The sequence below is a fragment of the Pleurodeles waltl genome, chromosome 11, assembly GCF_031143425.1.
Source record: "Pleurodeles waltl isolate 20211129_DDA chromosome 11, aPleWal1.hap1.20221129, whole genome shotgun sequence".
NCBI classification, from domain to species: domain Eukaryota; kingdom Metazoa; phylum Chordata; class Amphibia; order Caudata; family Salamandridae; genus Pleurodeles; species Pleurodeles waltl.
Genome location: NC_090450.1, coordinates 988,162,919 through 988,189,486, shown reverse-complemented (window position 1 = coordinate 988,189,486; position 26,568 = coordinate 988,162,919). Strand labels below are relative to the sequence as shown.

Here is a 26,568-nt window from a genome sequence, read left to right as displayed (position 1 = left end):
AAAGTGATATTATAGTTAGGTATGGAAATGAAGTAAAACTTACATTTTTAAACAAAAAAAATGCCACTCTTCAGGTTAAGTTTACAGAGGTAACGATAACCTGTGCCCACGCCATGCCCTGCTTATACCCTTGCATATTATATCACTCATGACATGTTAAGTGACATCACCTAGCGGGTTTGCTTGAGCTTTTGTGGTGTAGTGAGTAATTTGAAGATATGATATGGGGTAGAAATTGTAGCAGATGTGATTTAGTGTATAAGGTGGAGCTGTGGTGACACCCTTAGACTGGAGACGTGGTCCACTGGTTCTGCTGTAGGAGTGGTAGCCCAGAGGGTAAATTGAAGATGTGGACTAGTGCTTACATTGGAAGCAATGTAAACTTTACTCAGGGCCTGATTTAGATATTGGTGGATGGGTTACCCTGTCACAACGGTGACAGATATCCTGTCCGGCAAAATCGAAATCCCATTAAATTCTATGGGATTTAGACTTCGGCGGACGGGATATCCATCACTGTTGTGATGGAGTAATTGCAGGTTTTGTCTTCAACGGAGTAAGTAAAAGTTGTAGTAGGGGTAGGACGTCCTAGGACTTTTATTAGAGGAATCTGGTTTGGTGAGTAGATTGGAGTTTAAGCAAAGGGATTATATTGGTGATGTGTCCTAATGGTTATATTGAAGGAGATATGGTTGAGTGGTTAAAATGAAAGTGATGTGGTTAAGTGGTTGTACTGGAGGTTTGGTCTACTGGTTACATAGTAGCTAATGTGGTTGACCGATTGGGTTGGTTGAATATGGCGTAGCGGGTACATTGAAAGGCATGTGGTCTAGTCATTACATGGCAGGATGCATGAGTAAACTGGAGTTTATGCCTCGCATCAGTCAATGAGGCGATGTGGTCTACTGCTATAATGTTAGGGAAAGTATCCTGGATGAGATCCAACCTAGTGTTAAGCTGAAATGGATGTGGTCTCCCAGTGGAATCACAGGTATTGTGGTGCATTAGTTAGGTCAGGTGAGAAGGATGTGGCCCAGTGGTTACATTGAAATGGATGTGGTCTCCCAGTGGAATTGCAGGTATTGTGGTGCATTAGTTAGGACGGGTAGGTAGGATGTGGCCCAGTGGTTATGATGAAATGGATGTGGTCTAGCGGTGAAGTCGCAGGTATTGTGGTGCATTAGTTAGAAAGGGTAGGATGTGGTCCAGTGGTTACGTTGAAGTGGATGTGGTCTCCTGGTGAAGATTGTGGTGCATTAGTTAGGTCTGGTAGGATGTAACCTAGTGGTTACGTTAAAATGGATGTGGTCTGCCGCGAAGTTACAGGTACTGTGGTACATTAGATAAGTCAGGTAAGATGTGGCCCAGTGGTTACGTTGAAATAGATGTGGTCTGCTGGCGAAGTTACAGGTATTGTGGTGCATTAGATAAGTCAGGTAAGATGTGGCCCAGTGGTTACATTGAAATGGATGTGGTCTGCCGGTGAAGAGTGAAGTTTCAGGTAGTGTGGTGAGGTTAGGTTGGTCAGGGTGTGGTCTAGCACTTATGTTGAAATGGATGTGGACTACCGGTGAAGTCACAGGTATTGTGGTGCATTAGTTAGGCCGGCCAGGTAGGATGTGGCCCAGTGGTTACGTTGAAGCGAATGTGGTCTCTCGGTGAAGATGCAGGTATTTTGGTACATTAGTTAGGTTTGGTAGGATGTGACCTAGAGGTTACATTGAAATAGATGTGGTCTGCTGGTGCAGAGTGAAGTTTCAGGTAGTGTGGTGAGGTTAGGTTGGTCAGGGTGTGGTCTAGCAGTTATGTTGAAATGGATGTGGTCTACCGGTGAAGTCGCAGGTATTGTGGTGCATTAGTTAGGTCGGGTAGGCAGGATGTGGCCCAGTGGTTACGTTGAAGTGGATGTGGTCTCTCGGTGAAGATGCAGGTATTGTGGTGCATTAGTTAGGTTTGGTGGGATGTGACCTAGAGGTTACGTTGAAATGGATGTGGTCTGCTGGTGAAGAGTGAAGTTTCAGGTAGCGTTGTGTGGTTAGGTTGGTCAGGATGTGGCCTAGCAGTTATGTTGAAATGGATGTGGTCTACCGGTGAAGTCACAGGTATTGTGGTGCATTAGATAAGTCGGGTAAGATGTGGCCCAGTGGTTACATTGAAATGGATGTGGTCTGCCGGTGAAGAGTGAAGTTTCAGGTAGTGTGGTGTGGTTAGGTTGGTCAGGGTGTGGTCTAGCAGTTATGTTGAAATGGATGTGGTCCATCGGTGAAGTCACAGATATTGTGGTGCATTAGTTAGGTCGGGTAGGCAGGATGTGGCCTAGTGGTTATGTAGAAATAGATGTGATCTCTCAGTGAAAATGCAGGTATTGTGGTGCGTTAGGTTTGGTAGGATGTGACCTAGAGGTTACATTGAAATGGGTGTGGTCTCCTGGTCAGTTACAGGTATTGTGGTGCATTAGTTCACTCATGTAGGATGGATGAGGTCTGCCTTTGAAGATTGCTGTTTCAGGTAGTGTGGTGTGGTTAGGTTGTCCAGAGTGTGGCCTAGCAGTTATGTTGAAATGGATGTGGTCTACCGGTGAAGTCACAGATATTGTGGTGCATTAGTTAGGTCAGGTAGGCAGGATGTGGCCTAGTGGGTATGTTGAAATGGATGTGGTCTCTCGGTGAAGATGCAGGTATTGTGGTGCATTAGTTAGGTTTGGTAGGATGTGACCTAGAGCTTACGTTGAAATGGATGTGGTCTCTCGGTGAAGATGCAGGTATTGTGGTGCATTAGTTAGGTTTGGTAGGATGTGACCTAGAGCTTACGTTGAAATGGATGTGGTCTGCTGGTGAGTTACAGGTATTCAATCAATCAAGGATTTATAGAGCGCACTAATCACCCGTTAGGGTCTCAAGGCGCTGGGGGGGGGGAGCTACTGGCCGTAGAGCCATGTCTTGAGGCGTTTCCTGAATGTCAACAGGTCTTGGGTCTGGCGAAGGTGGAGCGGTAGGGAGTTCCAGGTCTTGGTGGCTAGGTGAGAGAAGGATCTTCCTCCGGCGGTGGTGCGGCGGATTCGGGGGATGAAGGCGAGGGTGAGGCTGGCGGAGCGAAGATTGCGGGTGGGGGTGTGGAAGGTGAGTCTGTCGTTGAGGTAGGCTGGGCCTGTGTTGTGGAGGGCCTTGTGTGTGTGGATGAGGAATTTGAAGGTGATCCTCTTTGACACTGGTAGCCAGTGAAGGACTCTGAAGTGGGGGGAAATGTGGTCACGGCGTGGGATGTCCAGAATGAGGTGGGCGGATGCGTTCTGGATTCTTTGCAGCTTTGTTTGGAGTTTGGTTGTTATTCCTGCATATAGGGCGTTTCCGTATTCCAATCGGCTGCTGACCAGGGCGTGGGTGACAGTTTTCCTGGTTTCGACGGGAATCCACTTGAAGATTTTGTGGAGCATGCAGAGAGTGTTGTAGCAGGAAGAGGAGATGGCATTGACCTGCTGATGAGTGTGGAGTCCAAGGTGAAGCCTAGGTTGCGTGCGTGGGTGGTGGGTGAGGGCGCTGTTCCTAGGGAGGTGGGCCACCAGGAGTCATTCCAAGTTGAGGGGTTGGTGCCAAAGATGAGGATTTCTGTCTTGTCTGTGTTTAACTTGAGGTGGCTTGATTCCATCCAGCTGGCGATGGCGTGAAGTCCGTTGTGGGGGTTGTTATTTGCAGTTGTAGGGTCTTGTAGGGTATTGTGGTGCATTAGTTCAGTCGGGTAGGATGGATGAGGTCTGCCGGTGAAGAGTGAAGTTTCAGGTAGTGTTGTGTGGTTAGGTTGGTCAGGATGTGGCCTAGCAGTTATGTTGAAATGGATGTGGTCTACCGGTGAAGTCACAGGTATTGTGGTGCATTAGATAAGTCGGGTAAGATGTGGCCCAGTGGTTACATTGAAATGGATGTGGTCTGCCGGTGAAGGGTGAAGTTTCAGGTAGTCTGGTGTGGTTAGGTTGGTGAGGGAGTGGCCTAGCAGTTATGTTGAAAGGGATGTGGTCTACGGGTGAAGTCACAAGTATTGTGGTGCATTAGTTAGGTCGGGTAGGCAGGATGTGGCATAGTGGTTACGTTGAAGTGGATGTGGTCTCTCTGTGAAGATGCAGGTATTGTGGTGCATTAGTTAGGTTTAGTAAGATGTGACCTAGAGGTTACGTTGAAATGGATGTGTTCTGCTGGTGAGTTACAGGTATTGTGGTGCATTAGTTCAGTCGGGTAGGATGGATGAGGTCTGCCTGTGAAGAGTGCAGTTTGAGGTAGTGTGGTGTGGTTAGGTTGGTGAGGGTGTAGCCTAGTGGTTAGGTAGAAAGGGATGCGGTCCGGTGGTTGTGCTGAAAAGAAAGTACCGAGTGCTAAAAGTAGAAGCACATCAACCCTCTAACCATCACTTTGAGACCTGGTCCCATTCACAGCTGTGCCAGGGCGTTATATCTAAATGCTCCTGAGCTTGTAAGCGTCACACCCATGCAGAACATGATGTGGACACCACATACAACCAGGACCATCGTTAGTGCTGGGGGACCCCGGTGTGACAATCTTTTTTGGTGATCCCTCCAATGACCTCCTTCTCCACTGATTTCCTGACTACCACTCTCCAACAGTGCCCCTCAACTCTTCTCCATAGCTGCTCTCTCACATGCATTTCATTTGTTTTATAGCGCTACTCATACCAGTGTAGGGTGTCAGAGCACTTTACGTCACTCACACACATGATACAGAGACAATGAATCACATGGGTGCAAATCAGTCTATAGGAAATGCTGCATAAACCAGTTAAGATTACAAGGCGTAGGAATCACGTCATTCATAGTAGTAGGCAATGTTCTGGAGAAGCACAAACTCGGGATTTAAAACGTAACACAGTACTTGGGGGTTGGCTTTACTTATAAGGATGTATTTCTACCCAAATGAGCCCTTTTTAGTAACACTAGGATAATGAAAGACTGGGGAAAAAACATCACATTCTATCCTATGCCATGTAGTCTGCAGGCAGCTCTTTGATGACAGTTCATAGGTCACTGTGCTAGATTATGATTGTAACTTATGAACTGCAAGTAACAAGGACCCCTGTGACAAAAGCAGTAATTCACTGAGCTATCCACATAAAATACTGTTCTGTGATCTGCACGGTACACATTCAGTGCAGCAGGTACCTTAACACTCTGAGCTACTTTAATAGGAGTCAAAACTACCACTAGACAAAACTCTGATCTCTCTCCAGCAGGAACATTAATCACCATAGTTATCTTGACATTTATATTTCTGCCAAAATGTGTTAAACACACAGGGAACTCTGCAGCTGGTGCTTTTAAACCCTAACGCTCCCCCCCCTTCATCCCCCCAGGCCAGTGACGGGTGCGGCTGCACCGGTTGCACCACTATAAAGCCGGCACTGAATACAACCAACTTAAGAATGGAGTGACGTGTGAGCATCAGTCGCAGATCAGTAACCAATCCCACCACAGACCCTTCACCAGGTACCGGGGGTGGGGGGCGAGGCTACACCTGCAAACCCCCCTTCGCCACCCACCAGCCACGTCCATTCCCTGTCTGACTCCAGTCACATTTTGCCTCTGCCTGGTTTGCTAAACCTCCTGGTTCTTGGAATGTGTGCCCCACACAGACAGCTCAGACTTCCTGCATGTCCCAGGGGAGAGCATGAATATTAATGAGGTAGATTGCAAGTTGCTAGTCTCTCCGATTGGAGGCCATCAAAGAAATGGTGACCTGATAGGGTCAGCTAGACCACTTTGTAACCTCTTTTTGAATAAATACACCTTTTGTTTCAAAATGCAGCCCGTTTTCCTTAAAGGAAACATTACTGTGAAGAAAAAGTTTACTTTCCTCCTTTAAGTTTATTTGCCAGCTGGCAGTCGCCCCAACAAACCTTTTTGTAGCCTTAACAAAGGGGAAGCAGTCTCGAGGGGACCCCTTCTTTTTGTAATTAGGGTATCATTCTAACTGAGGAGCCTGTAACTTTTCAATGTTTTGCAACTAGATTTTGGTCACAAAACATTGACCTAAACACAAGGATTCCCATGGGTTCTATAAAATCAACAAGACTACATTCATGACACTGGACAGCCGCTTGTGTAATACACACAGCACTGGTGCACATGTAGCGGCAGTACTATCTCAAGATGGCTCGCCCTCATTTGCATGGGGCGGGCCAATGCAAATGAGGGAATCTCTTGTCCTCTGCGCCTGTGTCATATTATGGATGCAGGCGCAAAGGCAAAGAATCTGTCAGGAGGTGCACTGACAGTGGGCCACAAAAGCACTCTCAGTGTACCCCCTGAGGGCAGCCCCCTTGAGGGATGAAAGGGGGTCCCGTGGACCCCCAGACATCCACCTGCAGGCAGGTGCTGCCACTCAATGTACCCGCCTGCTAGGGTATCTCTAATCCCTTTTGAAAATGCAGGCAGGTTGTGAACCTTTAGGGTACATTCATACACAGTTACTACAAATATAAAGTACTGTGCAAACTTTACACTTCTATGAAAAAGGATTGGGTATTTCAGGGGCAATTCACAAAGGCATCTACATGAAGTCGCGGTCCTGTAGCATTATTTCACTGGCAAGCCAGGCCCAATTCATTTAGAAACCCCATCCCGAAGAGAAAAGGTTTCATCCTGGGCTGAATGGTTTAAGGCAAAGGAGAGGGTCATACTACAATAACCAGAATGCTTTGCAGTTGTACCAAATAACTAATGGACTTTCTGCCTTCAGGACTGCGTCTTCAGAAGCCATTGGGTGCCATTCCTAACCCAGCCTGGCTTCCAGCTGGCACATGATGACGTGGGTGCCCTGTCCGACCTCCAGCTGGGGCACGGTGACACATGGTCACAGTTCCTGGCCTGGCTTGCAGCTCAGACACAGTCACACTAGCCACTAGGGCTCGACCTGGATTCAAGATGAGACACGGTCACACGAGGCCCTGATGCCCAGCCTGCCTTCCGCCTGAACCACCAGTGACTTTGGCTACAGGGCTCAGCCTGGCTTCCAGATGAGACAGGGTCACAAGAGCCCATGTACCCAGCCTGACTTCCGGCTAAAACGTAGGCTATGAGGCTCGGCCTGGCTTCCAGCTGGGAAAGTTGCACAGAGCTATTTTGGTCTGGGCGCCGCCTGCATGGCCTGGAACTACAGGGCAGGAAAAGAGCCCCCACCCCTCACCAGGCCTGGCCCCCGGACCCCGATGATGTGAAACAGCTGCTGGAGTTTTGTAGTGACTACAAGCCCAGGCCCCTCATCAACAGGCATTTCATGACGGACATCCGGGAACAGAAAGAGGCTTTGCTGTGCTCCCAAGTGGCTTGTTGGCACGTAGGACACTTTTGGCCTGTTTTGGGGTTTAACCAGCAGCACAATGCATTCTGGGGCTTGTTTTCAATTTCCAATTGTGAATATAATTATAAATGCCCCAGATGCTAAATAAATCTATGTCTGTGCAACATCTGCATAATTTCTTCAATGTGCGGAATTTTGAATTACTTGAATTACGCAAAATTTAGAAACTTATGTGAGTGTGTAGCTTTGCATAGTTTTTTACTGTGCTGATTTGTTCAAGCAGAATGTTTTTCATGGAAGACATTATCGCTTCCAACCAGTCCCCTTGCCTGTATCTCGGGTGACGTTTGAAGGCAAGTTATTCCCTCGCATTCAGTTTTGACTCAAGATACCCAGAGGCGTATTTTGTGAAATTTGCGGGTAATTTCACATATTCTTCAAAAAATATGTAATTTCTCACAGGCCTAGTTTAGATGCCAGGTCGGCAGATGCACACCTCTACTAAACCAGGTGTGAAGTGCCCATCATGTTCAGAGATCTCAGTGAACTTTATGGGTATCTTTTTACCAAAAGTTCTCCTCCAACAAACCGGGCGCACTTGTGGTCAACATGTTATTCCAGTTGGTTGCCATGTCTTGGGGTCCAGCCAGCACTTCTTGATTTCTTGATTTTCAGAAACAAACCCTTAAACTAGGGATTCATTTCCGAAATAAAAAAAGCTCCATTGTAGTGATAAATCTCAGAGGGACTTTTCCCTATCCACTTCGGTGGTGTAGTTAGGTCTTTCTTGCACCCATAGCGGGCTGGGAACCCAGCCACAGCTTTCCATTTGTTGGCTTCATTGTCAGTCTTATTTGCTGCCTTATAATTGGCCAGCACTTACTGGGTTCACCTCCCCTTCTTTTGTGTGGAGCATGGAACAAGTACTGATTACTTCGATTGGTGTCCTTCCGCTAGTCGTGCTGTGATTGAGGTACTATTTTTCTTCCTGTCATGTTGCTTCATACTTTCAGTGTCGCCCCATCCCTCCCGCACCCCGATGTCCGTGTCTCTTCTCACCTCCCACCCCGCCATTGTCCATGTTGCTTCTTCCATCCTATCCTCATCCTCCTGTAGTCCGCGTTGTTTATTCTATCCCACCCCACATCCTCCAATTGTCTGTGTTGTCCCCAACCCAACCCCCATAAGAAAAAATAAGCGATAGGATGCGGCCAGCTCATAGCGATCTTTTCCCCATCATGTTGTCCATTTTGCCCACCCGCACTGATTAAAAAAAAGAGCTATGATGCTGCCAGCCCTGGCTGCATCATAGCACTTTTTTCTAAGTTTTAGCCATGTTGCACAGCAGAAACTCTGCTGTGCAACATAGCTAAAACACATTGTCAAAGCCAATAGCCCTATCGCAGGTGAGACCTATTGCCTTTTCCAATGCTTGTTTGTGAAACCTTTTGTGGAGAACTATGTTTCTCTAATCTCTTAGTTGTTCCAGGCACCACTAGGTAAGACACCGTCCTGCACATCAAGTCTCCAAGTATGCGTACAAATCAGTGACCTTTTGGATTCTCAATAATTATACACCTACTTGTCTCCCTTGTAGGAACATACTCTCCTAATATATATATTTAAGCATTAAGACAGGTCTGCAACCTTTTAAAAACTTCTCATCATGTGAGAGTGGAAGAGGTGGGGCCTTTGAGGAGGAGGGGCCAAGAAGAGGGAGTAGGGATGTGTGCACAGCATTGCTTGAGAACCACTCCCACCCTCCTCAAAATCCCAAACGGAAGCTTCTGAGGCTACTGCTAATGTCCTAGTGAGGGTGCAACCCCTGTTCTGGACGTCAGCTGTGCAGAGCTCCACACACAAGCTAGAAACCTCTTCTGTAGTGAGGCCTTTAGCTCACCGGGTGCTCACCGTGTGTCTTTGGCTCTTAGAGCGCTTGTGTGAAGAGTGCTGGTACCGCCTGTCACACGGTGTCACGCGTGAGTCAACAGGTCTGATTACAACTTTTGCTATTTACCTTTCTTGTTACTTCCGGTTACCTGAGTCAGTGTGCCCTGATGTTCCGCACAGTGGCTGGAAAGTGCTCTGACACCTTCAGCAGTGCTCAGATGTTTGCCTGTGGTGAGAGGGTGGTACTGGGGCAAATGACCGTGGGGTATCAACAGCCACTGTCCCATCCTGCCTGAATCTGAGTAGGTAAGCGTTATGCCCAGGTCCACCAGGTCACTCCTGCTCACGTGCTTGCCCTCGATCGAAGAGTGAGATGGTGAGATGTAGGGATGAAGGCTACCAGACATACCACATATTACCCTAGGTGCGCAAATGTCTGGGAGGACTGCACCATTATTCTTCAAGGGGAGCTCTTCCCTGGGGCCTACCACTTAGCTGTCCCTGGGAGGCATGAACTAAGACCATTCAGACCACCATCTGAGTTGTCCAGATTCATCCTCAGCCCAAGACCCTCTGCAGTTGACTCTGCATCGGTTGCTTGTTGTGTCACCTGAAAAGGAGACACATCTTGGTTCCAAAATTGCTGCAGAAGAGGGAGTGCTTAGAAAGTTTGACCTTACTGGAGGGCTTCCAGGCATTTTACAATACTCCCCCGGTCTTGGGTCTAGACCTTGCACAGTGACGTGAAATAAATCTCTGGGCCCAGTCGGTGGTTGCAGAGACGAGCCCCAAGAGCTGTTCTTTCAGGTACTCCTTCATGTGTTTATTTGCTACGTTTCCTCATATTGTTTTTATTTCTATCTGTGTCTGGGTAGCCCCTAATCTCATGAACCAAACAAACACCAGCTCCAAATCTGTCCAGCACCACCTTTGGTGTTTGCTGGGACCACAGAGAACTGCAAAGGGTTTCTAACACTGTATATTGTATTGTATTCTAACATTTATATAGCACTTGCTACCCCTGTATGGGGCTCTGAAAGCACTTGTTTGCACGGGAAGCATACTACACCATGTAGGGTTTGTGGTTTGAAGGCTGTTGTCTTAGTTTTGATGCTATGTTGGAAGTATTTCCCTATTGTGTGTGATGATCACCAAGGTGCGGTTATCATGTTATGGAATGCAGCGCTTAGCAATGTGATGGGTGAAAAAGTCTAAGAGACGGGTGCACAGTTTTAGGGTTTTCAGTATGCTGGTAGCTTTGAACAGTTTTGTAGCTCCCTTTACAGTACTACTCAGATCATCATATTCCATTAAGGTGGTTACCGCTAGGGGCTGTCAATTCAGAGATTTCTCGTTTAAAGTTTATGGTCCTGAGCAGGTGTAGATTGTGGGGAGAGATCTGCTGGGATGGACTTTCTTACTATCATCCTTTATGTGATTTTAATTGTGAGATGTCAAGAAGCTGTCATAGTATGTAACTGCTTGGTACCGCCAGTGGTTGAATAAATTCCTCTGTTGTCCTCTGTTGGCCATCGGATGTGGCACAGCTCCGATCATTCCATTCCTGTTTCGTTGTTTATGAGTGGTTTATTGCTGTAGAGTGATACATTACGGGGTGATGGCCATACCCACAGCGGTTCTGTCTTATGTGAGTGGAAGAGGGTCAAGCAGCATAAGTGACTTACTATGCAGACTGAATTCCAATCAGCTGCCTGACCACTGAGTATTATGGTATTAATATTAGTGAGGCCAGGAGGGTTTTATATGTATTGACATTACTGTACGTTACCCAGACTAGACACAGGTCAGCCTTTCATAATGTATGTGGCCATAGAAAGTTGTGTGCTGCTTGGGCTGTAGACTGTACTTGAAGGTATGATTGTTACTCTGGGTCCTCTCCCGGGGTTGTGGGATGATGTGGTTATATTGGAAATAGCCATGTTAATCACCTCTCTCTTGAAGTGTAAATGCTCCTGAATTCTTCAAATCTTGCCTGGCAGTGAGTTGCTGAGCTTGGCGACTTGTGCTGAGACTTCTACGGATGTCTTATGGCTCGGTGATAAGTGGTACACGCCTGGAGCGCACTGTCCTGTTTAGTTTGTATTCCTTGAATTTAACTTCTAGGTACAGTGGACCTCTTCCTTGTGAGGCTTTGTCTGGACAATGCCGAGGCCCTTGAACTTGGACCATCTAGCTACGGGTAAGCAGTGGAGTGACTGCTGGACTGGAGTCATGCGTTTTCTTGGATGGAGTTGGAGAAAGAGTCCTGCTGCAGCATTTTGGATTAGTTGCATTTTGTTTATGATGAAAATGGAGACACAGACATGTAGGCTGTTGGCATTGTCAAGAACGCAGCTTATGAGTGTGGAGAAGCCTGTTGTAGTTATCCAAGATACAAGATGTGGTGCGGTGTTTTCACTGTGTAGGACATGCTCTTTGTGACCTTGCTGATATGTGGTATCAAGGATAGGTCTGTATCCATGGCTACTCTTGCTTGGTCTAGATGGAGGGGCCTCGAGTTCTTTGGTTCATGTGGCGGTAAGGTGGTATTTTTGCCATTCCCCACACGTCAGGAGCTCTGATTCTTTGAGATGTTGAGCTTTAGTTGGTTACTCAACAACCGTGTATTAAAGGTCTACAGGCAGTCATAAAATTTTGATTTGTAAAGGTCTTCTGGGCCATCCAATTTTAGATTAGTTTGCATATCATGTACATAATTGTGACATGTGAGGGTGGATGATCTAATCAGGTCCGTAAGAGGGTAAGGTAGCTATTGAATAATAGAGGAGATGATATGAACACCAGAGGGACGCCGCTGTGTTGGGTGTGAGGCGCTGATGTGTAATGTCGTGGGTATACTAAGCATGGCCCTGAGATGTATTCTGAGGTGATGGGATCTTTGCAATAGCGTCTGGTGGTGGATAGTCCCAGATGTTGATAGGTCCAGATCAGTATGACAGCCACTCCGTTCTTGTCCGCTGTGATTTTTAGGCCATCCCAAATGGGATAAAGGGAAACATGTAAGTGACATAGAAGAGACTGTGCACAGAGAGAAAGGGCATGCAGAGTATCGGAAAGAGAGAAGAGGGTAATTCGAGAGGAAACAGGAGAGCCAAACATTATTTTTTTTCCATGCCAGTTTTTATGAATATATAGCGGACACTTATTGAGACAGCATGCATTTTGAGGACGCAAGACTCTAGGCAGAAGAAACATTATTTGCATGTGAAAATAGGGCTCTGTTTGGTACATTTGATAGCCACTATGTTTGGGCAAGCAGTCTGTGAGATACTAGGCTACTGCTAAACCACTCCTTCTGCAAGGACTGCTGATCAGCTCAGGGGTTGGAAGCTCAAAATAATAGTGAGGCCCAAACCTTGGAGATTCTGCAAATACTGGAGCAGCTGTCTTCTCAATTTTGGCTCACATAATTAATTGTAAAGCAAAGTGGGATCAATTTTGGACGTCTCTGGTTTGACATGGCACATGACGGAGGGGGAGAACAGTCTCCTCAGTCAGTGGAAGGGTATTACTTGCATCCCTGTTGCTGGCGTGTGACGTGTTGAGGTCCAGACACTACGATTCAATGAGGACTTTGTTGTGTTTTTGTGGTTCAGGGGGCTCCTCAGTAGGCTCTGTTATATTAGTGTAGTAAGATTTGTGTGTGTGTGTGCTTTGAAAGAGGAATAGAAAACATAGAAAGATAAAGAGATGATAGAGAGCAAGGGAGAGGGAGAGAAGATAAATAGGGGAGGCTGGCTTGGATGCATAAGGTTTTCTGCCAGACAGAGCAGTATTCCATCAAAATTCACCTGCATAGATGCACATACCCAAGGTAGCCAAGGCACGTGGGAGCAGGAGAAGTCACCCTTACCAAGCAACCTCAGCTCCCTGCACAAACTGCCTGGGTAGCAGCTTGGAAACCACACCTGTATCCTTAAAGAAGTTGAGGAAAGCCAGTCAGAGCCTGACTGGTTGGCACCAAACTTTGAACATTGTTTTGAATTTGATTGGCTGTAGACTTCAGGCCACCCTGCCAATGGATCCTAATAAAAGTTGTAGCCCACTTCAGTAAAGTTAAGAACCTCCCCATGGCCAGACCTCCATGAACCTGCCCTGGAGCCATCCTGCACATATTGAAATTACTTCTGCCCCTTTCCCGTAAGCCCGGACTCAGCCTAAATCTCAGCCAGAGTACCTGGTTTTAGTGCTGGCCTGTTGTCTGGAGCTTAACCTATGAGGAGACAATGTGGGCAACCGTAGGAGCTGATTCCCTTCAGATAACCTGCCTCCCTCACTAGAGACCAATGATGAACTTTATTCAAGTGCCAGTGAATTATCCCCAAGAGCACTCAGCCTGCTGAGCATCCTTCCCTGCCCCAATGTTTTTGGTACCCCAGGAGCAGTTCTGGGACCCTATAGAGTTTGTATGGTGTTGTGTGGGCATAGGCCTGACCTGAAAAGGCTGGCCAAGGTGAATGGACAATGGGAAGCACAAGGAATGGCCTGATGCTGAAATATAGTGATGCCAACTTGAGGAAGTGGTACACTGCATATGGCACAGCCTGAACGCATAAGCTATGCCACAGTAGCACCAGGGTTGGCAACAAGCCCTGTGGGATCTCCTGAAAATGCATTTCATGGCCCTAGCAGACAAGGAAGGCCAGAAGATGCATATCATGACTGGTGACAGAGGTATTGTCGTGACAGCATAAGAGGCTGCCCAGTGGCACAAGGGACTGGTCCTGCAGTACAAAAGACTTCCTTTGCCACACGGGCCAGCACAAGAGACAGTGAACAGATCAAGGAGCACCCCTAAAGGCTACTTGATGGGGTTTAGCACAAGACGTGGCGCAAAGGTGCAAGGAACACAGTAAGGCACAAGGCATAGTCAATGGCACAGGGACAGCAAATGGCACAAGGGACATTACACAGCACTAAAGATGGGAGCAACACAAGTAATACTACAGCACAATGGATGGTCGATGGCACGAAGGACTCTGAATAGCCTAAGGAGTGGCTGATGGCAAGAGGGACAAAAAATAGTATATGGTACAAGAGACACATTGTGGCATAAGGGATAGTTGATGGCACAGAGGCAGTAAATGGCATAGGGACATTACAGGACACTAAAGATGGCCGACGTCACAAGTGAAACATTGGTACAAGAGTTGGTCGTGTCATAATCCCTTTTGAGGTACCTCAAGTGTTTGTCGATGGCACAATGGATGGTCAATGGCACAATGGACTCTGAATAGCAAAAGGTATGGCTGACGGCAAGAGGGGCATAGAATAGTTGAGGGACACATTGCGTCATAAGGGATAATTGTGGCACTGGGGCATTAAGTGGCTCGAGGGACAATGCATGGCACCAAAGATGGCTGACAGCACAAGTAATACTATGGTACAAAAGATGGTCGTTGACGCAATAGACACATCACACCACAACAAGGATTTGCCATTGCAACAAAAGATGATCGATGGCACAAAGGACTGTGCATGGCATAAGGATGGTTGATGCTCCAATCAACCCACTTCAGCATAAGGAAACTTGTAATGCACAAGGGAAGGTGAACCTCAAAAGGGATACTACTGCACAAAGAATATCAAAACACACAAGGGACATCCAAGCAGTACATGGGATAGTTAAGGCCCAAGGGATGATTGATGGCCCAAGGGACTTTTTATGGCATAAGAGATTGTTGACTAGTTGAAGGAGACAGCATTACTCATGGGATGGTGAATGACACAGCGAACAGTGTGTGGAACAATCGATGGTCAACATCACAATGAACAGTGTGTGTATCAGGAGATGGTCAATGACTCAAGGAACAGTGTACGGGACAAGAAATGAGCAACATCACAAGGAACAGTGTTAGGAACAAGAGATGGTCAATGACTCAAGGAACAGTGTAAAGCATAAGAGAGGGTTAATGACTCAGGAACAGGACACAGAACAAGAGATAGTCAATGATTCAAGGAATAGTGTACAGCACAAGAGACGGTCAACGACTCAAGGAACAGTGTACGGAACAAGAGATGGTCAACGACTCAAGGAACAGTGAATGGAACAAGAGATGGTCAATGACTCAAGGAACATTGTACAGCACAAGAGACGGTCAACGACTCAAGGAACAGTGTACGGAACAAGAGATGGTCAACGACTCAAGGAACAGTGAATGGAACAAGAGATGGTCAACGACTCTGGGAACAGTGTATGGAACAAGAGATGGTCAATGACTCAAGGAACATTGTACAGCACAAGAGACTGTCAAAGACTCAAGGAACAGTGTTAGGAACAAGAGATGGTCAATGACTCAAGGAACAGTGTAAAGCATAAGAGAGGGTTAATGACTCAGGAACAGGACACAGAACAAGAGATAGTCAATGATTCAAGGAACAGTGTACAGCACAAGAGACGGTCAACGACTCAAGGAACATTGTACAGCACAAGAGACTGTCAAAGACTCAAGGAACATTGTACAGCACAAGAGACGGTCAACGACTCAAGGAACATTGTACAGCACAAGAGACGGTCAACGACTCAAGGAACATTGTACAGCACAAGAGACGGTCAACGACTCAAGGAACATTGTACAGCACAAGAGACGGTCAACGACTCAAGGAACATTGTACAGCACAAGAGACTGTCAAAGACTCAAGGAACATTGTACAGCACAAGAGACTGTCAAAGACTCAAGGAACAGTGTACGGAACAAGAGATGGTTAACAACTCAAGTAAACATGTACAGAACAAGGGATGGTTAATGACTCAAGGAAAAATGTAGGGAACAAGAGTTGATCAACGACTCAAGGAATAGTGGAGGGAACAAGAAATGGTCAACGAATCAGGGAACAGGGTACAGAATAAGAGATTGTCAAAGACTCAAGGTACAGGTGTACGGACCAAGAGATGGTCAACGACTCAAGGAACTGTGTATGGAGCAAGAGATGAACAACAATACGAGGAACAGTGTACAGAACAAAACAGGATCAATGGCTCAAGGAACAGTATCCGGAACAAGAGATGGCTAATGACTCAAGGGACAGTGTACGGGACAAGAAATGAGCAACATCACAAGGAACAGTGTTAGGAACAAGAGATGGTCAACAACTCAAGGAACAGTGTAAAGCATAAGAGAGGGTTAATGACTCAGGAACAGGACACAGAACAAGAGATAGTCAATGATTCAAGGAACAGTGTACAGCACAAGAGATGGTCAACGACTCAAGGAACAGTGTACGGAACAAGAGATGGTCAACGACTCAAGGAACAGTGTACAGCACAAGAGACGGTCAACGACTCAAGGAACATTGTACAGCACAAGAGACGGTCAACGACTCAAGGAACATTGTACAGCACAAGAGACGGACAACGACTCAAGGAACATTGTACAGCACAAGAGACTGTCAAAGACTCAAGGAACATTGTACAGCACAAGAGACTGTCAAAGACTCAAGGAACAGTGTACAGCACAAGAGACGGTCAACGACTCAAGGAACATTGTACAGCACAAGAGACTGTCAAAGACTCAAGGAACAGTGTACGGAACAAGAGATGGTTAACAACTCAAGTAAACATGTACGGAACAAGAGATGGTTAACAACTCAAGTAAACATGTACAGAACAAGGGATGGTCAATGACTCAAGGAAAAATGTAGGGAACAAGAGTTGATCAACGACTCAAGGAATAGTGGAGGGAACAAGAAATGGTCAACGAATCAGGGAACAGGGTACAGAATAAGAGATTGTCAAAGACTCAAGGTACAGGTGTACGGACCAAGAGATGGTCAACTACTCAAGGAACTGTGTATGGAGCAAGAGATGAACAACAATACGAGGAACAGTGTACAGAACAAAACAGGATCAATGGCTCAAGGAACAGTATCCGGAACAAGAGATGGCTAATGACTCAAGGGACAGTGTAGGAAAGTCACTCTTTTTGGCATGGTTACCCCCACTTTTTGCCAGCTCTCAGTGTGCTTAGACTGTTTTCACTGGGATCCTGCTACCCAGGACCCCATTGATGTGCTCTCTCCCTCTAAGTTTGGTTGCCTAGGACTTTGCACACCCTACAATTGGCATACTAATGCCCCCTTTTAAACCTTAGTATATGGTACTTAGATACTCAGGGCATTGGGGCACCAGGGGTTCCCCATGGCCTGCAGCATGTATTGTGCCACCCATGGGAGCCCATGTAAAATGTGTCTGCAGTCCTGCCATAGTAGCCTGCGTAAAAAGGTGCATGCACCATTTCAACAGAGGTCACTGCACCAGGTCACTGTAAGTCACCCCTATGGCAGGCCCGCCTAGCCCAGAGGTCCCTGTGTGTGAGGGCCCCCCTGCATGAGCAAAGGTGTCCCTATGAACTCCAGTTCCATTACACTGTACTTTGTAAGTGCAGGGAAGACAGTTTACCCATGTTCTGGACACAGGTCACTACCTACAAAACTCGGAACTTGGGCATGTTTGGTATCAAACATGTCAGAATCATACCCCAATTCTGTTGCTAGTATTAGAAGTATGATTTCATGCACTCTGGGGGCTCCTTAGAGGTCCCCCCAGAATTGCTCCTACCACTCTTCTGGGGTTTTCCGGGCAGCCTGTGCTGCTGCCAACCCTCAGACAGGTTTCTGCCCTCCTGCGGCTTGACCAGCTCATGCAGGGGAAGGCAGAACAAAGGATTTCCTATGGGAGAGGGAGGTAACACCCTCCCCTTTGGAAATAGGTGTTACAAGGCTTGGGATTGGTAGTCTCCCCAAGCCACCGGTTTGCTTTGAAGGGCACATTTAGTGCCCTCCTTGCATAAACAGATTTGCACCAGCCCACGGACCCCCGGCCCCTGCTCTGGCATGAAACTGGACAAAGGAAAGGGAAGTGCCCACTCCCCGGTCCATCACCACCACAGGTGTGGTGCCCAAAGCCGCTCCGGGTGGCCACCTGATTCTGCCATCTTGAAACTAAAATGTGCAGAGGCCCCTGGGAGCATCTAGGTGACCACACCCCCTTTTGGGGCTATTTATGGACTACCTGGAGGGTGGGTTCCCACATTCGACATGAAAAAATCCACCAGGACTTCTCTGCATCATTTACTTTGTCTTCTGGCCACTGGAACCGCAACTGGACTCTTCAGGAACTGACAAGCTGCTACCCCGGATACGACTTTCCTTTGCAACATTGTTTCTCCGGCTCCTTCCATCAACTGCAAGATTTCCCTGGCTATGCATCCTCTGAGGTCAGCAAGACTTCAGCCTGCACCAAGAAGCAAGAAGGACTCTCCCTTGGAGTGAAGGAGTCACTTTGCTTCATCTGCAGGTACCAACTGCAATGACGACTGGCTGCATGGATCTACTCTCCTCCGGAACCACATGTATCCTGCATCACAGCTCATAGTCCAGAGTGGTCCCCTTGGTCCTCTCTGTCAGCTGCCTAACTTGGGAGACAGTAAGCCCTTGCCTTTCCTTGCTGGTTAGTACCCCTGTGCACCACAACTCTTGCAACTACCAAGGCTTGTTTGCTCCTGCTCCAAGGGGTCTTTAGGCTCTATGTAGCCCCAGCCCCCAACACCTCTTCCTTCAAAGTACAGTCTCCTCTCTGCTGCTCCAGTGGCGCTGGACTCCTCTTCAGGTGTGCTGATTGGGTCTCACTGCAACTTACTGTGCCTGCTGCCAGTGGATTGCCTGTGGGGGCTGCAACTGATTCTGTTGGCTCTCCTAACTGCTGAGGGTCACCTCGGACTCAGCTCCTTGAGTCAAGTCCCCTGGGTCTTGCTGGTCATCTTCAGCCTTGCAACTCTTCTTTTGCTCCTCTTGCATTTGCCAAGGCTTGTTGGTGGTTCTCCTGCACCACTGACCATCTGCGATCTGACAACCCACATATTACGCCATCTGCACCACTCCAAGGGCTTCTCCTCAGCTCTTGGGTTCTGCAGCTGGTCTTCTTCTCCCCTCGTCGACCTAGTTCTGCATCCACAGAAGGGTGGGTAGTGGCTCCTGCCCCCACTGGACACTACATTGTGGATTGGAACCTGTCCCCTTCTTTTTCAGGTCATATTCTACCAGGTTCCACCTTTGCTTCCTTCTTGCCTGGTCCTGTTCTTGTACAATCCTTTTTCCAAGTCCTCCTGTTAGTCCTTGGGAAGACCAGGTATTTACCTCTGCTCTCCTTGTCGCTGGGGGGGGTCACTCTGGTACTCACCTCTTGGGGTTCCTATTTCCTCCAGCTGCCCTCTGACAGCTCCACATCCTTGGGTGAGGGACTGTATTTCACATTCCACTTTCTTAGTATGTGGTTTGGCCCTCCTCTAGGGCCCTCACTATTTTTACTAAGTATTGTCAATGCTTGTTGCTTCTATACTATTTATTGACTGCTAATGTCTATATAATTAGTGTGTACTCACCTTCAGTTGGAGGGGAATTGCCTATATGTATTCTAGGGTTGTGTTACTATAATAAAGTATCTTTATTTTTGTAGCACTGTGTGGTTCTTTCATGTGTGATAAGTTACTGTGTGACTACAGTGGCATTGCATAAGCTTTGCATGTGTCCTAGATAAGTCTTGGCTACTCATCCACAGCTACCTCAAGAAAGCCTGTGTAATGGTCTCAACATCCATTATTCCTTGGGACATGTTTCCCTTGGAATATGGAATGTGATGAGGTAATGTTGAGACCAAGGATGGAATGTGAGAGACGGTTGGGAGACGGAGATAAGGGAGGTTGGATTGTGTCTACGCTGAAGGTGTCGTGATTCTTTATCTTTTATTGAAGAAAATAAACTTACAAAATGAAAATTGACTTATAAGGAACTAATCTTTACATTGGCGACGTGGACTGCTATGTGCAGACGACCTGTGCAGGAGACAGGTCATGGAGGACACCTTCACTCCTGGATTTATTTACTAGACGGAAAACCGAAGGTAACAGTTATGTAACAATCTATTTGTTAATCTATTAATTGAAAATATTAAGGAGTATTTACAGCGCGTGAAAACCTGAACGTTTTAAAGCGCGTGAAAACCTGAGCGTTTTAAATTCATCAACAGTTTTTCATCGCGTGCATCTCTCGAGCGCTGCCTCGCGTGCATCTCTCGAGCGCTGCCTCGCGTGCAGCTCTAATCGCGTGTCTAAGCTCGAGTCGAGTGAATTCAGCGCGTTCCATTAAGCGCGTGTGAACGAATAAACAAATCAAGCGATCATTTTCAACCGGATGCAAGTCGAGTGTATTCAGCGCGTTAAACTAAACGCGTGTTAGGAACAAATAAACATATTGATTTTGAAGAATACCTTACAAAGAAACCTTTCGAAGCTCCCAATGCAAATGCAATTAAAGCGATCCTTCTATAACCGGATGCAAGCAGATTGTAGACACTGAAGAAGGACTATATTTTGTAATATAAGAAACTAACAAAGGACTGGATGATAAGGAATAACGAAGAAGGTTAAAATTTTAAGCTGTGGTGAAACAAAAGAAAAGGAAAAGAAGTAAACGTAAAGACGTGTAAATAAGTAATTACAATACTATATACTACAGTGTAAATTAAATTAAAGTAAAAAAAATATATATATATATATATATATATATATATAAAAGTAGAGAAATGGGAGACCAAGGGATATCTGCACCACCACCATTTTTTGCAACTCCTGGAGACCCGCCTATTCCCTGGAAGCAGTGGAGGAAGATTTTTAATACGTATATGTTAGCCATAGGTAGTGACCGATATGCTCCCCCAAGGCGACAGGCTATCTTGTTACATCATCTTGGTATTGAGGGCAGAAGAATATATGAAAATTTACCAGAGGTATCTCTGGGAATGGGAGATGGACAACCTACTAATATCTTTGACATGTCTGTACAAATGCTCGATGAACAATTCACGCCAAAAACCAATCTTGTATTGCAACGCCATCAATTTTTTTCAAGGGTACAACGAAAGGATGAAGATATTGCATCGTATGTAGCAAGTTTGAGAGGTCTTGCAATGTCTTGTGAGTTTCATCAATTATTAGATTCTCTGATACGAGACCAGATAGTGAGGTGTGCATATGATAAAAGGATAAGGGAGAAATTACTAGTAAAAGACCCGAATTTGGAGGAAGCTGTACGAATTGCTAAAGGGATGGAACATGCAGCTGTGTGGTTAAAAGAAATGGAGGAGGTTCCTAAAGAAACAGAACCAGGAATCATAACAGAGATCAGAAAGAAAGATGATCCACGGGTTAAAGTGGAGTGGAACAAGCCGACTAAGAATTTTGAAACAATAAAAGCAAATACTGACGAGAAACGTAAAATACAGGAATGGAGAGTAATAAAGTGTTACCGTTGTGATGCACCTGGGCACATAGCATCAAGTAGAACGTGTGCGGCTAGGAATGCAATTTGTCGTACATGTGGTAAGAGGGGACATTTTGCTAAAGTTTGTAGGTTAAAGAGCAATGCAGGAAATAAAACCATACAGGAAGTTCAAGATGTGTGTGAGACGTTGGAAGATATCATTTTGACTGTAAATGGAAAAGTGTTGCCTGGCGAATGTAATGGAACATCAGTTCAAGTGGTAAGAAAGGAGAGTACAGATGTACTGGAAAAGCCTCATGCAAAGGTATTGTTAGACAATGTATGGGTCAAGCTTCTGGTGGATTCCGGGAGTTTGTTTACTCTCATATCTAAAGAAGTGTATGATTCCAAATGGATGGAATCAGCGGATAAAAATCTATCAGTTCCTGACATAAAAGCTGTGGGTTATGCGGGAAAGAGAATAGATATTGTTGGAATGCGCTGGATGTCAATCTCTTTTAAAGGAAGGACCGTTAATGGAAAAGTATATATCACGGTCTATGGAACAAATCTGCTGGGTTGGCGTCATCAAAAAGACCTTGGCATAATTTTAAATCCCAACGCAAAGGAACCGGTATTACTTACCAGCGATGTGGACATTGGAGTGGTATTGGAGTCATTGCAACATAACTTGATTGATAAGTTTCCAGAGGTTTTTTGCAGAAAATTAGGTTTTCTAAAAGGATTTTCTCATAAAATCATATTGAAGAAGAACGTTACACCTGTGGTGCATAAAGTGAGAAATATTCCGAATTTAATGAGGGAACCTTTGAAGCAAGAACTGGAAAAACTGTTGAGGGAAGATATCATCGAACCCATAGAATCTTCTGAGTGGTTAGCTCCGGTGGTTGTAGCACCGAAGGAGGGTGGGAAAATCCGCTTATGTATAGACCTTAGGGACCTCAACAGATGCATATGGGTCGACCGGCAACCTTTGCCTAACATTGCTGAAATGTTGTCAGTAAGAACAAAAGGAAGTGTATTCACTGTTTTAGATATGTCTTCTGCGTACCACCAGATAAACCTACATGCAGATTCGCGACATTTAACATCCTTTGTAACTCCATTGGGGGCCTTTCGGTATAAGAGGATGCCATTTGGGCTTGCCTCTGCTTCCGCTGTATTTCAAAGGATGATGGAGCGAATCTTTGGTAACATGACCCAAATATTATGTTTTCAGGATGACATACTGATTGTGGGTGAGAGTGAATCTCATCATGATTTTTTGTTTCTGGAAGTGATGAAGAGGTTAAAAGAGAATGGATTAACAATCAAGAAAGAAAAATGCCAAATTCGGAAACAGGAGGTGACGTATTTGGGACACACCATAAATAAGGATGGTATCAGGCCCAAAAAGAGCATAGTATCGGCAATTGAACATGCACCAGAACCCAGTTCAAGAGATGAGTTGAGGTCATTCCTGGGACTCGCTGAATATTGTTCAAAATTTATGAAAAACTTTACTGAGATTGTTGAACCACTAAGAATGCTCATGAAAAAAGGTGTAACATACAAGTGGGATGAGAGTTGTAAAAATTCCTTCCAAGAATTGAAAGATTGTATCTTGAGGGTTCCCACTCTGGGTATATTCGATGTAAATGCCAAGACTTTTTTAACCACTGATGCTAGTAATGTGGGTATTGGAGCTGTATTGTCACAGGTTAAAGAGGGTGAGGAACGTATAATTGGTTTTGCATCTAGAAGGTTACAAGGTGCTGAGATCTCATATTCTGTAATTGAAAGGGAGGCTCTGGCATGTTGTTGGGGAATTAACCATTTCAATTTTTACCTATGGGGCTTACCCTTTAAATTGAGGACAGATCACAAACCATTAACGTATATTTTTAAGGGAGGACGTGGACTTGAAGGTAGCGTTACGCCACGGATTTCTAAATGGTTATTATCTGTGTTGAGTTATAATTTTGTGGTGGAATTCGTGAAAGGGAGTAAGAATGTTGTGGCAGATTATCTTTCTAGAGTACCCGAGAGTGATGGGGAGCTTGCAGTGGATGGAATGGAAGATATGATAGGAACCGTTTTGGGTGAATTGGCTATAAAGGCTCAGGAATGGGAAGATGCTGTGACAACTGATCCAGTGCTAAATATTGTGAAGGAAAAGGTAGTAAATGGATGGAGGGATGACGGTGTGAACAATTATGGTGACCTGGTTGAATATCTTAAAGTCAGAGATCAGTTAAGTATAGTTAATGGGAGGTTACAGAGGAGGAATCAGCTTGTTCCTCCTGCTGGCATAAGGAAACACATTATAGAAATCACGCATCAGGGACATCTTGGAAGGGGAATGATGAAGAGAAAGGTAAGGCAATCGTTTTGGTGGCCAGAGATGGACAGGCAAGTAGAAGAAGTGGTAAAGGATTGTTTTGCATGTGCCAATAGTGATAAGACCAAGGTTCTAAGACAGACTCCCCTAGCACCTGTAAAGTTTCCAAGTGGACCTTGGGAGAAATTGACAGTGGATTTCATTGGACCAGTGTTTAAGTTAGGTGTGAAGTATAGGTACATACTTGTGCTAATTGATTACCACTCCAAGTGGTTTATCACCAAACCGGTGGATCATGTGAGAACTAAGGAGGTTATTGAGTTCTTTGAAGAGGTGTTATTGGAAGAAGGAATTCCTAAGTCCATAGTCTCTGATAATGGGGTGCAGTTTACATCATCTGAAATGGTTGACTACTTACGAAGAGTTGGAATCAGGCATGAGAAAGTAGCTCTTTTCCATCCACAAGCCAATGGTTTAGTGGAAAGAATAAATCGATTGATCATGGATAACATCCAATTATCCTTGGCCAACCAACTTCCTTGGAAAAGAGAATTAAATAAAATGACGTGGACGTATCGCACCACTCCTCATTCTACAACAGGAGTGTCACCTTTTGTATCATTAAAGGGTAGGGAGCCTGGAGTATTGGAATGTCCAATATGGTTAAAAGGCAATCAAAAAGTGATGGTTGACAGGGAATCTATCAAATCTAGGGTCGAGAAATTCTAGGAGAAAAGTGCCTTACAATATAACAAAAGAAAGTGTACTAAACGTTGTCATATACGGAAGGGAGATTGGGTGGCAGTAAGAAAGAGTGGGATTATTGTGAAAGGAGAGAGCAAATATTCACCTCCGCAACTTGTGCAGGATGTTAGGAAAAATGTTGTGATCCTAGAAAATGGCTCTACGTGGAGTATGGGACGCATTTGTAAAGTTAATTGTTAGTATGCTTTTAACGTTAATGTTATTGCATAGGATTGTTTAGTTATGTAAAACAAAGTTCAAAATGTTTGTTATATTAAAGGGGGGAGGTGTGTAATGGTCTCAACATCCATTATTCCTTGGGACATGTTTCCCTTGGAATATGGAATGTGATGAGGTAATGTTGAGACCAAGGATGGAATGTGAGAGACGGTTGGGAGACGGAGATAAGGGAGGTTGGATTGTGTCTACGCTGAAGGTGTTGTGATTCTTTATCTTTTATTGAAGAAAATAAACTTACAAAATGAAAATGGACTTATAAGGAACTAATCTTTACAGCCTGGCTTCCTAGACACTGCCTACACCTCACTAATAGGGGATACCTGGACCTGGTATAAGGTAATAACACCATAGGTGTCCACCACACACCGGACCAGCTTCCTTCAAACAGGGTACATAAAAAAGATGGTGACCAACACAAGGAACAATGTATGGAACAAGAGATGGTCAATGACTCAAGGAACAATATAGGGAACAAGCGATGGCCAATAACACAAGGAACATGGAATAGAACAAGACATGAGCAATGACTCGAGGAACAGGCTACGGAACAAGAGATGGTTAAGGACTCAAGGAACAATGTAGGGAACAAAACATGGTCAACAACGCAAGGAACAGTGTACAGCATATTAGATGGTTAACAACAGAAGAACAGGGAACGGAACAAGAGATGGTTAACAACTCAAGGAATATGGAACGGAACAAGAGATGGTTAACAACTCCAGGAACAGGGTACGGAACAAGAAGTGAATGACTCAAGGAATAGTGGACGGAACAAGAAATGATCCACAACTCAAGGAACAGGCTACAGAACAAGAGATAGCTAATGACTCAAGGGACAGGTGTACGGTAAAAGAGGTGGTGAATGACTCAAGGAACAGTGTGTGGAACAAGAGACGGGCAACGACAGGAGGAACAGTGTACAGAACAATGGATGGTTAACGACTGAAGGAACAGTGTACGGACCAAGAGATGGGAAACAACACATGGAACAGTGTATAGCACAAGAAGTGGTCAATGACTCAAGGTATAGTGTACGGAAGAAGAGATAAGCAACAACATTAGGAACAGTGTACGGAACAAGAGATGGTGCAAGTGATGACGTGACCCATAAGCCTTTCTCTTTCTCTCGTTTTTGGCTCCAATACCCCTAGTGCCACCATGATGGGGCTGAAGCTCTGCGGTGGGTGGGGGAGCAGCCGGGTCGGATGGGGCTGTAGGGCAATCTGCCAGTGTCCGATGGACTGGTCTGACAAAGACTGTGACGGCTGTTGGCTATTTGTGGCCTGGTTTATGATGTGGTGGCCTGGTTCTTACTGCTGATTCGTTTGAAATTAAAACAAGCATTGGCTGCAGCAAACACAAATGTATACAGTTTCCCATACCTTGACAAAAACCTATACAGCTCAAAGCTTCCCGGATATGGGAAATGTGGGCCACTTTTTGAGCTCTCTGATTCACTAATAGGAGTGAGGGACTTTTTATTTGGGCGTGCGATCCCTTTTTCTGCCCCAGGCCGACCCTGCGAGTCAGTCATGTGTAAGCCTATTCTGGGGGAAGTCAGTCTGACGTCAAATTCTGGACTCTAAAAGCCATAGGCGCAGGCAGAGTCAGTCACATATCAGAAGGTTAGGACCCAGACATAGTAATTTATATATCAAGCCGGTTTCTTAGAAAGGCCGGTGGAGCTGGAGCGGGGTCAGTCACATATCAGTCCGGTAGGGCTAGGGAATCGTTATTAATACATACATACATACATAGTAAGTTATATTTGAAGCG

The 26,568-nt window shown here is 45.6% G+C and overlaps 1 protein-coding gene across 1 annotated transcript in view; it reads left to right on the top strand.

The window, feature by feature from the left end:
• The window catches only part of SEPTIN5 (septin 5), a 256,211-nt gene that overhangs the window by 148,739 nt on the left and 80,904 nt on the right, over positions 1–26,568 (top strand). The window lies entirely within an intron of this gene.